Source organism: Amblyraja radiata, chromosome 9, assembly GCF_010909765.2.
Source record: "Amblyraja radiata isolate CabotCenter1 chromosome 9, sAmbRad1.1.pri, whole genome shotgun sequence".
NCBI classification, from domain to species: Eukaryota; Metazoa; Chordata; class Chondrichthyes; order Rajiformes; family Rajidae; genus Amblyraja; species Amblyraja radiata.
The window spans coordinates 25406642-25420245 of NC_045964.1; the positions used below are offsets into that span (position 1 = coordinate 25406642).

A 13604-nucleotide genomic window follows, 5' to 3' on the forward strand; every position below is an offset into this window, starting at 1 on the left:
AGAGGGATCGAGAGGGGAGAGGGATCGAGAGGGGAGAGGGAGAAGGGGGGAGAGGGAGAAGGGGGGAGAGGGAGAAGGGGGAGAGGGAGAAGGGGGAGAGGGAGGGTGGAACGATAGCATGTTATAACGTTCAGCCGTCCCATTCCGACCAAAGATTATAGAGCAGAGCTACTCTAGTATCTTTGATTGCAACCGCCGCCGCCGCCGCCGCCGAACCCCCCGGCCCACCATTGCACCCAAAGATGATAGAGCTGAGTTGTATAATCTTTGATTGCACCCTTCTTCACGGCGGGCTTGTGATCTTTGCTTGTGATGTCCCGACAATTCGAGGGATATAACGGGTAACAGCCGCCGCGTTCTCGGACTCGAGTCTGAGCTCGAAAAATCTCGTGGTCACTGGGCCCAATGTGTCCCGCGGGCCATATTTTGGAGACCAATCCCTTACAAGAACAAAACCAAAAACGTACAGAAGTGTTAAAATTGTCTTTATTATTGTGGTAAGTAAAGATCTATTAAAAATAAGTATCCTAACTTTCTAATGTACCGACAAACCTAGTTTCACAATGGCCGTTGATGGGAGAACAGAAAATAACATTTTCACGACAGAATATCGACAAAAAATAATAATAATATTTTCTTACCTTTCTTTTTTATCGGGGAACCTAAAGAATGACAGGTACACAAAATTGCTGGGGAAACTCAGCGGGTGCAGCAGCATCTATGGAGCGAAGGAAAGAATGACAGCTCTGGTCGTTTAGATTTACGATTAGAACAATTGATAGCAGAGCAGTGAGATGAACATTTAGATGAGGATGCCATTACAGCCCAATACAAAGATCTTACCCAATAAAATGCCTCAAAAAATGGCGTCGACAATCACACACGTCATACTACGCGTTTTTCGAGGAGTGGTCTATCTTGCTCTGCTATAAGATCTTTGATGGCCACTGGCAGCTGCTTCCTTTTTTCAGCCGGCACCTACGCCCGCCTGAGCGGAACTACAGTGCGTTCGACCGTGAGCTCCTGGCTCTTTATTTGGCAGTCCGGCATTTCCGGTATTTCCTGGAGGGCAGGCCCTTCATGGCGTTTACTGATCACAAGCCCCTAACATTTGCATTCACGAAAGTGTCCGATCCCTGGTCTGCTCGCCAACAGCGGCACCTGCCATTCGTCTCCGGGTTTACCACCAATGTCCAGCATGTGGCGGGTAAACTTAACCAGGTCGCTGACGCCTTATCTCATCCTGCGGTCCATGCCGTGGTGTCCGTGGCCCCGGGCCTTGACTATCTGGGGACTAGATGGGGCCTATCGTAATGCTGTTTTGGGGTTGGGGTTGGTGTTGGAAGATGTCCCGCTCGGACCCTCGGGTGTGACGGTCCTGTGTGATGTCTCCATCGGGCAGCCACGGCCCATCGTCCCTGCGGGTTGGCAGCAGCGTGTGTTCGACTCCATCCACGGGCTAGTCCACCCTTCCATCCGGGCGACTACTACATTGGTGGCGACCAAGTTCGTCTGGCATGGCCTCCTCAAGCAGTTTGGGGCCTGGGCCAGGGCCTGCATTCCCTGCCAGACGTCCAAGGTCCAGCGTCATGTTCGTGCGCCGCTCCAGGATTTTGTTGTCCCTCAACACCGGTTCGAGCACATTCTGCCGACGTCCCGGGGTGCCACCCACCTGCTCACGATTGTGGACTGTTTCATGAGGTGGCCTGAGGCCATTCCACTGCCTGACGCCTCCGCCGCGCATTGTGCTCGGGCCCTCTGCGGCCCACTGGGTAGCACGTTTTGGTGTTCCTGCTGACATCTCTACAGACCATGGTGCTCAGTTCACCTCTGCCCTGTGGTCGGCCATGGCTCAGCTGTACAGCGCTCAGCTGCATCATACGACTGCGTACCATCCTCAGGCTAACGGTTTGGTTTAGCGATTTCACCGGCATCTGAAGTCCGTGTTGAAGGCGCGGTTTACGGGGCCGGATTGGGTGGACGAGTTGCCATAGGTGTTGCTGGGGATCCGCACGGCCCCTAAGCGGATTTGGACACGTCTTCTGCGGAACTGGCGTACGGCTCCCCGCTGAGGATGCCTGTTGATTTCCTTCCTGCGGCTTGGGGGCCGCAGGAACCCACTTCGTCGGTGCTGGTGCACCTTCGGGAGAAAGTGGGTGGACTGGCTCCTGTTCCGACCACTCGCCACGGTGTTTCTCCTTCTTGTGTTCCGCCTGTGATCAAGGACTGCCTTTTTGTTGTCATCCGCAGGGACTCGCACAGGACTCCGCTGCAGCGGCCTTATGAGGGTCATTTCTGGGTGTTGCTGCCCGGTGTCGCGACTTTTGTTTTGGATGTCGGGGGCCGTGAGGAGATCATTTCGGTGGCCCGCCTCAAGCCCGCCCACCTGGATGTTGACAGCCCCGGCGTAGAGGTCGTCCACTGGCCATCCCGCTTTCGGCGGTTGCACCTGTTGTGCCTGTTCCGGCTGTTGTGCCTGTTCCGCCTGTTGCGCCTATTGTACCTGTTAAGCCGGTTCCCCCTGTCTCCACTCAGTCTGGCCGCCTGATTCGGACTCCCGCTCGTTTCCTTTCGTTCTGGGGGGGGTGGTCCTGTAGCGGCACCTAGTGGTGGGGCTGGGAAGTCAGAACCCTCGTCATTGGTCGGCACGGTCACTTGACTGTGGGGGTTCTTTCGCGGGCTTTTAGCCTGTTATCAGCGCTCCTCCCAGCGACAGGAGCTGTGCTTTGTAAGCTCAGCTAGGCACGCGGTTTTCACGTGTTTTAGTTTCGTTTTCTGTAAATAGAAACTATTTCACTCAACCTGCCTGGTCTCGCTTCAAATGTGCATTTAAGCTTGCAATGTATTATTTTGGTTGTAATTATGGAGTAAACATAAATAATCAACCTAAATGGGCTGAGTGCTTTGCTAAATCAGGTATTTGTGAGGGTGGGTATTGTTGATAATTCTGACAGATTTTTGAACTAATCAACCAATCAGTTTTGTGTGGTTTCATGATGCAGAGAATCTTTTCCAGTGAAAGAAAGCAATGGTTTTTGCTGCTGCATTTTGATGGCTGAACTGTCTGAGAAAAATGAGACATAAACCTGCCTGATACATGGCAGCTTTCTTCTCTTGGTAGCAGGCAAGCCGTATTGTCATGGAGTACCAACCTATGCAATTGATACACAGCTCTTGCTTCTCAAGTGGACCTGAAAGTGTCACATGAGCATAGTCCTTATGCAGCGATGTTCAGAAAGCTGTAACCATCAGAATTGGACTATCTACTCTGCTTGACCAATATACATTCCAAATCTCTTCGTTATTTTGCCTGCCAAAGCTATTGTGTGTCCTAATTTTGCCCAACTAATTTCCCTCTTAAGTGTATCCCTTATATTCCTCATTGAGAGTTGCTTAATACCAGATGCCTGTACCAAACATATGCCAGCTTTTTATTGACGCGAGCCACAATATCCCCTGTCAACCAAGGTTTCTTATTCCAGCCGGCTTTCCCCTCACAACAACCTGAACCTTCCCTAACTTCCTTTTAAAAACTTCCAATGCATCGGACATCCCTTCATCTGCAAACAGGTTCTCCCATTCAACCTTTACAAGGTTGAAGAAAATAAAAACAGAGTTAATGTTGTAAATCGAAGACCTTGCATCGATCTGAAACATTCAGTTTCCCTTTCTACATATGCTGCTTGACCTGCTGAATTATCCCAGAACTTTCTGATCTAAGTTCAGATTTACAGCATCTGCAATTTTTATTTTATTCTCATGTGCATTTAACAAATTTGTTCTGTCTTTAATTTATTAGATCATACTTTTGCAATTGCATTTTATCTCCAGAACAGTTTCCAAACGTTAACCCACTATTTTTGTTAGAACGCGTGGCTAATTATTGCCAGGTTTATGCTTCTTTCCTTATTTAAAGAGAGAAGAAAAATGTGTTGATGTGCCAATGGAGTTGATCTCACTCCATTGGCACTCACATTTTACCCAAACGTTATCAAAGATTGATTGCAATTGGAGCCACAGCTCCCCTAATTTCCATGTTGTTGCGTAGTTGCCAGTGTTATTGCTGTATTGGAACAGCCTAGTGCGGATAGTTAAGATGTCAGAACTGTAGCTGGGATGTTATTTACTCTCGTAGCCTGTGTGACTTTACAAGAACATGATATTCAACCATGTCTTTTTGATTATACAATAGCAAGGAACTGTCGATGCTGGTTTATACCAAAGATAGACACAAATTACTGGAGTAACTCAGCGGGTCAGGCAGCATTTCTGGAGAAAATGGATAGGTGACATTTTGGGGCGGGACCCTTCTTCAGACTGAAGGGTCTGAAGAAGGATTCCCTTGATTCAGTCTGAAGAAAGGTCACGGCACAAAACGTCACCTGTCCATTTTCTCCAGAGATGCTGCCTGACCCGCTGAGTTACTCGAGCTTTTTTGTGTGTGTGTGTGTGTGTGTGTGTGTGTGTGTGTGTGTGTGTGTGTGTGTGTGTGTGTGTGTGTGTGTGTGTGTGTGTGTCTTTTTTATTGTCAGCTATAAAATATTAGGCAAGATCATATTTGATTGTGCCCACAGGCCAGCACTTATCCCTTCACCTGTGTTTACTTTGGCAAGTTGTGGAAAGACTTTCCTGGTAGCTGTCACACCTTAAAGCCCCTGTCTCACAGGTAATTTTTTTCGGCAACTAGGCTGTCGCCACATGGTCGCGGGGTGACGCCTGTATGGCCGTGAGTAGTCTTCTCAAGTCGCCTGGAGAGTCGTAACATTTTTCTGGTCGCCGCTGGATTTTGAAATGATCAAAACTTTTCGGCGTCTGTGGGCTTGATGTAGCTTGTCTTCTCCTGTCGTAGGTGCTGTCGTAGGTTGTCGCCAGGATGACGCAGGTTGTCGCCAGGTGACGTTGGTTGTCGCCGGGTGATGACCGGTGAATTCCATTGGCGACTACCTACGTCAACATACGTCAACCGGCGACAGGTACCGGCAATTGAATTGTCTTCAGTTGTCGCTGACAGGGTCGTTGCTTGTCGTAGCTTGTCACGGGTGCACGTAGGTTGACTTTGGTTGTCGTAGGTTGTCGCCTGTGTGGCCGTAGGTTGTCGTAGGTGTGGTCGTAGGTGGACGTCCGAATGGGTCGCCGGTTGTCGGTAGCTTGCCGTAGCTTGGCGTAGATGGTAGTTTGTCGTAGCTTGTCGTAGACATTGTCGTGGGGGGATCCAGTCGCCGCTTTTTTGGCGACCTGCTATGACTGTGACAGTCGCTGGCAGTCGCCGAAATAATCGCCCAAGTGGGACAAGCCTTTTAGTCCCAGAGCCGGTCCCTAAGCACCTCGTAGCAACATGCAGAGTACTCTTGCTCAATATACATTGACTGTGCTCGACAGAATACAAAGCTGAAGGTAGCTTAGCATTACTTTCTTTCAATGTTCTCTTTGGTCATTTAAAATATTTGTAAAAAATGAATTAAAATGTATAACAAAAACTCTTAGAATTAATGAAAATATGAAAATAGTTGCAAAGGTAGCAATTTTGTGGCGGGTTGTCCCTGAACCTATCAGAGACCAACTTCAGTTGGTGTGCCGGTGATTTGCCTTGGTGTTACCGCTTATTCTATTACTATCATATTGGCAGCATTCTCTTCTTGAGTGAGAACAGGTACAAAATATTCATTCATACTCAGCCATGCCCTCTGCTTTCAGAAAATCATTTTTTAATCACTCTTTGGCCGTACCCATCCTCTGACTCATGGTCATCGATGAAATAACTGGCATGCAATTCGCCGAGGAACTGAAAGAAGTGTTAAAATCTCATGAAGCTTTGACAGAAGTATGGAGTGGATTCATCTCAGTTCACTGCAGAGAATTATCTAATGGCAAACTACTAGCTAAGTGGTTTAAGATGTCTGTATTGAGAAGTACAAAGAGCACCATGTTTATAACATTATGCAAACCACAAATTGTTGGACAAGTGCAACATAATTTCACTTTGAAGACGAAGGATATTGCATCTCAGTTCAGCATTAAACAATTTTCAATTTCTTTGAGGAACATGGGTACTGCAACCATCCTACCGTCCGCAAAGACTGCATTAATAAATTGTTGATGGAAGTTATAAATTTATAGCCAATTCTAATGGGATTTCACAATAAACTTACTGATGGCATAGGACTGACAATTGAAGTACAAACACATGAAACATACCAGACCACACTATCGAAACCACTAAAACCAGTTCTGTTTTGTGATGCCAAAGGCAATATTACTCACAGATGGAAAATATATTTGGCAGGGATCTATAACTGATATAGTACATTATGCAGGCAATAAAACAAAAAAATATATAGAAAAGGCAATTTGCTCTAAAATCATATTAAGAGAAATCTAGAGAAAATACATGTCAAATAAATTATTAGAGATGCTGGAATTGATGATTGCCCAATGTTCATGCTTGTTTTTGTGGTGTTACTGAAAACATGACATTCTGTTACTGATTTGCTTTGAAAGTTGTAGTAAACAGCATAGTTAACTAAAGCATGGGGTCCACTGCCGTAGTGCAGGGATTCATCGCTCCCAGGATGCATTATGAACTGGAAGTCGCCCACGAGACCTGGTGACCAGATGAAGGAAGACCCAGTGGGCCGTGGCCTGTAGGGGGAAGCCGAGGAGGAGGAAAACGCTGGCAATGACAAACACACTGAATGGGCCGGTAGGAGAGGGGTGGGGTTTTGCCTCCACACCTTCAAGGTCGGCTGCAATCAAGCGAGGAGAGGGACGTCGGTTTGCGGGCCGAACTGGTCGAGGGTGACAGAGGAGGCCCTGCAACAGCCTCGAGCTCACCTTAATCGGGAGCCGCTCCTGTACATCAAGCTCATGGACCAGACTTTGGACTTTTAAATGGCGGTAAATGGCGCCAAAATATGGCGACTTGTGCATGTGTGCTCTGAGCAAAAAGAATATCACTGTGCAATGCACACGTGACAATGAAGCACCATTGAACCATAGTCCCCGAAGGCAGAAGAGTCTTCATTTTTGACAGAGCCACTGATGTGTACGCGGCTTTAGATTTTAGAGATACGGCGCGGAAAGAGGCCCTTCGGCCCTCCGAGTCTGTGCTGACCAGCTGATAACTTTGTAGACTAGCACTATCCTACTCACTAGGGACAATTTACAATTTGTTATTACTGAAGCCAATTAACTTACAAACCTGTAAGTCTTTGGAGTGTGGGAGGAAACCAGAGCACCTGGAGAAAACCCAGAGTAAATAGAGTCATAAAGTCATACGGCAACGAATCAGGTCCATCGGCCCAACTTGGCCAACTTGCGGGTAAGTGGAACTAGTGCAAATGGGGCATTTTGGTGCCCCAGTATTCACGAGCCAATGGAGTATCGTGAAAGTTAGAGTATAATTCAATTCAATTTCAAAGTGTAATCCTCTCTCCCATCTTTCAAAGGGACTTGGGAGTGCTGGTGCAGGATTCCCAAAAAGTTAAACTGCGTCGAATCGGTAGTAAAGAAAGCGAATTCAATGCTCGCATTTATTTCAAGAAAGCTTGTATACAAAAACAGGGATGTAATGCTGAGGCCCAATAAGGCATTGATAAGGCTGCATTTGGAATATTGTGAGCAATTTTGGGCACCATATCTGAGGAAGGATGTGCTGGCTCTGGAGAGGGTCCAGAGGAGATTTACAAGAATGATCCCAGGAATTAATAGGTTAACCTATGATGAACGTTTGTCGTCACTGGGCCTGTACTCACTGAAGTTTGGAAAAATGATGGGGGACATCATTGAACTGTACAGAATAGTGAAAGGCTTGAATAGAGTGGATGTGAAGAGGATGTTTCTACTCATGGGAGAGTCTAGGACTAGAGGTCATAGCCTCAGAATTAGACATTATTTTAGGAAGGAGATGAGAAGAAATTTATTTAGTCAGAGGGTGGTGAATCTGTGGAATTCTTTGCCACAGAAGGCTGTAGATGACAAGTAAGTGGATATTTTTTAAGGCAGAGATAAATTTTTGATCAGTACAGGTGTCAGAGGGTATGGGGAAAAGGCAGGAGAATGGGGTTAGGAGGTAGAGATAGATCAGCTATTATTGAATAGCAGAATAGACTTGTTGGGCTGAATTGCCTAATTCTACTATCACTTATGACCTTATGATCTTTCGTTTCTCCCCCTTCAATCAGTCAGAAGAAGGGACCTGACCCAAAACTTCACCTGTCCATGTTCTCCAGAGATGCTGCCTAACCCATTGAATTACTCCAGCATGTTCTGTTTTTTTTGTGTAAACCAACTTTGTTTCTACATTTCTGTTCTTGTTGATTCTAGTGGTACAACTAAGAGAAGAGGAAGTTGCTGTCAAACAGACCTAGATGAGTTGTGGTTCCCCTACAAGAGAGTATGTGCTATAGCCACAGCACATTGAGTATTGTATTTACTTTGAAGGAACACCAGTTAAATGTACCACTTTGTTCTCAATTCCATCAAGCTTTTTGAAACAATTTTGTGGCTACTTAGATCTATACTGCAGACACTGTAATGTAGTTAAACACAAAATGCTGGAGAATTCAGTGGGTCAGGCATCACCCCGGGAGGACGTGGATAAGTGACATTTCAGTTTGGTATCCTTCTTCAGACTGACAAGCGATCAGCCTTACACTAGTTCAACCCTACACATTAGGGACAATTTACAGAAGCCAATTAACCTATAAACCTTTGGAATGTGGAAGGAAACCAGAGCATGTAGATAAAGCCCACTCGGTCACGGGGAATATACAAGCTCCGTATAGACAGCATGGTAAGGATCGAACACGGGTCTCTGGCGCTACAAGGTAGCAACTCTGCTGCTGTGCACCACACTGACACAGCCTAATCCGCTGTTAAGAGTAATTTGGTTAAATGGACAACTCAAAGCCAGTCAGGTCAGAGATGGCTTCATGAACATTGCTGTAAGATCTATACCAGTTTGATGTAGGCCTGGCAGATAGGCAGTGGTGAATAATGCAGAAATACCAGGTCATTATGATGGCTCTGCAGGAAATATTCACCTTCAAAAGTCTCTCCTCTCACTATATTGACACTCAGAACAGACATCATACAGATTTGAGTAAAAACATAAATTGCTGGACCAACTCAGCAGATCAGGCAGCAATTTATGTTTTTACTCAAATCTGTATGATGTCTGTTCTGAGTGTCAATATAGTGAGAGGAGAGACTTTTGAAGGTGAATATTTCCTGCAGAGCCATCATAATGACCTGGTATTTCTGCATTATTCACCACTGCCTATCTGCCAGGCCTACATCAAACTGGTATAGATCTTACAGCAATGTTCATGAAGCCATCTCTGACCTGACTGGCTTTGAGTTGTCCATTTAACCAAATTACTCTTAACAGCGGATTAGGCTGCAGCCCTCACGCTTTCAAAGCTCTAAACTTAAATGTCATTGGCATTCAGAAATATTAAAAAACATTTTAAAGCTATTAAAATAATAAGCATACAATTTAAAATGATTAAAACAAATAAAAATGCTAGATATCACTGAAACTAATATACAAATTGAAGAAAAACACTAAGTGCTGGAATAACTCAGTGGTTCAAGCAGCATCCCTGGAGAACATGGTCCATGTCTCTTTCTTTGGTAGAAACCAACATCTGCAGGTCCCTGTTTTTACACTTAAATTGATTCAATTTATTCGAAATCTGACAAATTACATGCTGCTTTATCTCCATTGCATCCAGGTCGCTGATTGAAATAGAATTGCTAAGCCTGTACAGGGTATTCTGGCATGGATACTTTCCACCATCTCTAAGGCAAAGGCAAGAGCATGATGAAAACCATTCAAAAAGCTCAATGTCATTCAGGACAAAGCAACTCCTGTATTTATACACAATACATCACCCTATATTCATTCTCTCAGCACAGTGATTATAGTGTGCCCATCTACAAGATGCACTGCAATTATTTGCCTAGGCCGGATCAAAAATAATTCCAAAATCTAGAGTCTGAAGAAGGGTTTCGGCCCGAAACGTTGCCTATTTCCTTCGCTACATAGATGCTGCCTCACCCGCTGAGTTTCTCCAGCACTTTTGTCTACCTCCAAAATCTATGTCCTCTCCCATCAAAAATGGCAAGGAATTCAGATGCTTGGTTAGGCCAACAGTCATATGTTCCCCTTCAATTTGCAATGCAGAAGTCCTTGAAAACAAATATTTTATTTGTGGCTTTAAACAAGCCTGGATGCTACTGCTGTGATGCAGCAGGCAACAATTTTGCAGCAAGTAACCTTTATGCCTGAAGGAAGACAAATTGAATGAGATATCTGGTGTAATTACAGGGCAAATATAAAGGATGCAATATTCACTTCACTTTTCACCTTGTAATATTTAATTAAATGATTTTGTTGTACTGCAAAATTATCATTGACATTTTAGTATTATTGTTTCCCTTAAATTCCTAGAGAAAATATATTATTAATGTTAATCTGTTAAACTAATGGACTACATCAATTAAAACATGACCTGCCCAACCCGCTGAATTACTCCAGCACCTTGTATTTCATTCAAGTTTCCAGCATCAACTGTTCCTTGTGCCTTAGTTAAAATGTTGCAATATTTCCACATGAAGATGAGCGTTCCAAAAGTAAAAAATGCATAAACATAGACGTAATATAATTAAATGTTTGGCCTGATGTTTATTAAGGAAGAGAGAAAGGACCGCTAGCTCTATCCATGGAACCTTATGCATCACCTGGTAGCAATGTTAACTCCTCGGAGAGACAAAAGTAAAGGAAAAAAGTCACAGCCAAGTTCAATAGAAAGTGAGAAATTCCTTCCAGTCTGCATAAGACAATCAAACATGTTCCAAAAATCCAACATTACCAGTGACACATCACTCGGCAATCTTAACTAATTCAAATATCTGCTGCATTATTTTCAGCATTTTGGTACTTTTGAAAATGCAGTGTGGAGTGTGCCATACTTATGTATTTATCATTTAATCTAAAAACATATTACACCGTTCATTTTGAACATCTAATGCAAACTCACAACATCCATCTTTATGTAAGTGTAAAAACGCTCAAATCTTAACTCCCCATTTTTCATAATTTCTTCTAAAGGAAAGGTCTGATTTCCCCAAGCCAATTCACATCTCAGAATGGTAGATGTTGCCAGTAGGGCTTTGCCATCCAATTATGTCTGGATCCTCATACTTAAATGCTAAAGCTACCTCTAGAATTAATGTTTTTAGTATCGAACTTCATCTGTACCAGTCTCTACATGAATGCATGTGACTTTCTTTGACGTATTTACACTACTTGTAACCTTTAGTATCTTATTAGTGACTGCTTCCATAAACTGTTTGGACATGAAATGGAATTTGGACATGTCTATAAGATATAATCAAATAATACTAGAATTTTCTCCATTATCTCATGACTCCATATATTGGCTCATGAATTTGTTCTTTTACAGCTGTTGCATTCATTCAAAAAGCTGCTAGCATTTGGTGCATTGGCTGATTCGTACCTTGTGAGTTCATGGGTTCAAGTACTACACTAGAGAATTCTAGGCTGACTTATTTCTATACAACACTGAAGGAGACTACCCATTAGTCAATTTTCCCATGCTTTTCTCTCATACACATCCAATTATTCACCCCCTGTCCACCAGCCCCCCCCCCCCCCCCACCCCAGATGTTCCTGCCACCTATCTAGTCCAGAAGCAATTTTACAGAGGCCATTTGGGATCTTTGGGATGTGGGAGGAAGCCCTAAACTGGGCCCTCACAGGGGAATGTGGACATTCAGGATCTAAACTAGATCACTGGAGAAGTGCAGCAGCAGCACTAAATGCTGCAACACTGTGCCACTTGCATGTAGTTCAGTACTGCAATGGTAAAATCGTCATCATTCATACGATGATAGTAAACCAAGGTGGCGGAGAAAGAAGGAAATCCACGTGGCCGTGGATGTGGAAAGGTGTCCATTGTTTCCTGAGATGGATAAAAATAATCCCATAGAGCAATTCAAAGAAGACTGCTGGAGTTCCCAGTCTCCTGACCAATGTTTCTTCCTCAGCCAATATATCTAAAGAGATTTAAAAAGACAATGTGCTGGAGGAACTCGTCAGGCAGCATCAGTGGAAAGAATGGACTTAGTTTTTGCTCAAGATTGCAATGTCTGCGGTATCTTGTGTCTCTATCAAAAAGACTTTATTGCGAGTAAAACATTATAACATCCTGATATTATAATCAGTGCTTAAAAAATGACAATGTTCTGCATTATTTTTATTCTCAGGTAACATGTGACCATTTATGCTTCATGTCCTCACTAAAAGTTGTATTCCCATGTCAAAAAACGCACAGAGCTTGTAGCGTTCCATTTAGTGCCGTTGGTGTACGACGCCCAGGTCAGATTCAGTTTCAGATATTGTGAAATCGTCAGATGGAGTTATGGTGCACTTTCCCTTTAAGAATTCAGACTGGCTCACATCGACCAGATAAGCTTTAACTAAGTGAGGCCTCTTTTGAAATTAGGCCCCAGGATATACGTGCAAGAAATGAATATAGTGGTACTGCTGGATACAGATTGCAATCATCTAAATGGTCAGGTAGTGCAGAGTTGGTGCAAAACCTGTATTTCCATGAACTGATGTGTGTTTTGTTCTTTACCATCCCTCACCATTTTCAGGACTATCTAATTTATGTCCAAATAACTGTGTTAGACCATGGGCAGAGTGAATACTCATTATTTCTTTAATGGAGGTACTTTGTTATGTTGTTTGCAAAGTAACATAATCTTATCTATGAATAATTTTATTTGGTTGCACTGAGAGCTGTCTTACTATCTCCGTCAATACTGCCATTGCCCATTTTTTTTAACTTTATCATATTGAAAGAACTGAACAGACCCAGTCTGAAGAAGGGTCAAGGGGCTGTCCCACTTGGCGAGTTTAGAAGAGTTTGAGAGAATGACATGTTGAAGACCTCCTTCGACTATGTAGAAGACCTCCTTCGACCTCCTTTGACTATGTTGAAGACCAGCTTCGACTAGCTACGACTAACTTCGGGAAAATTGGACACCGAATAGTGGAGAGTGAAAGTGATCTCCTTCGACCTCCCTTTGACCTCCCTTCGACTATGGTGAAGACTATCTACAACTACCTTCGACTACCCTTGATTACCTACGTCTAACATGCCGACCTACTACGACTTACCTCGACTAAATCTACGAGTAAAAAAAGTGCCGGATTTTTCCATGGCGACCTTTTTTTACTCGTGGGCATTTTTTTAACATATTGAAAAAAACGCCGTGACCTAGCTGAGGCCTCGAGTACTCGGAGACCACTCTCGCGCATGAAGGAAAGTTACGAAGACCTCCTACGACCTCGTGTCGACCATGCTGCGAGTATGAGTCGAGGGCAAACCTGCCAGAACTCGCGGATTAGGTCGCCTAAGTGGGACAGGCACTTAAACCTGAAACATCACCCATTCCTTCTATCCAGAGATGCTGCCTGTCCTGTTGAGATACTCCAGCAGGGCTCTCGCTTAACTTTTTTTCCCTGTTGCCAGCCGGGCAACCTTGGCAGCTTTTTAGGTTGCCAAATGACA

At 44.2% G+C, this 13604-nt stretch overlaps 1 protein-coding gene and 1 long non-coding RNA gene across 2 annotated transcripts in view; both read left to right on the forward strand.

Moving 5' to 3' along the window:
- fsip1 (fibrous sheath interacting protein 1) overlaps positions 1 to 13604 on the forward strand; it is a 309058-nt gene that overhangs the window by 134112 nt on the left and 161342 nt on the right. The gene's annotated exons all lie outside the window — the stretch shown is intronic.
- On the forward strand, positions 646 to 831 carry LOC116976889. Its single transcript, XR_004413066.1, has 2 exons — positions 646 to 676; positions 745 to 831. It is a non-coding gene; the product is annotated as an uncharacterized LOC116976889 (long non-coding RNA).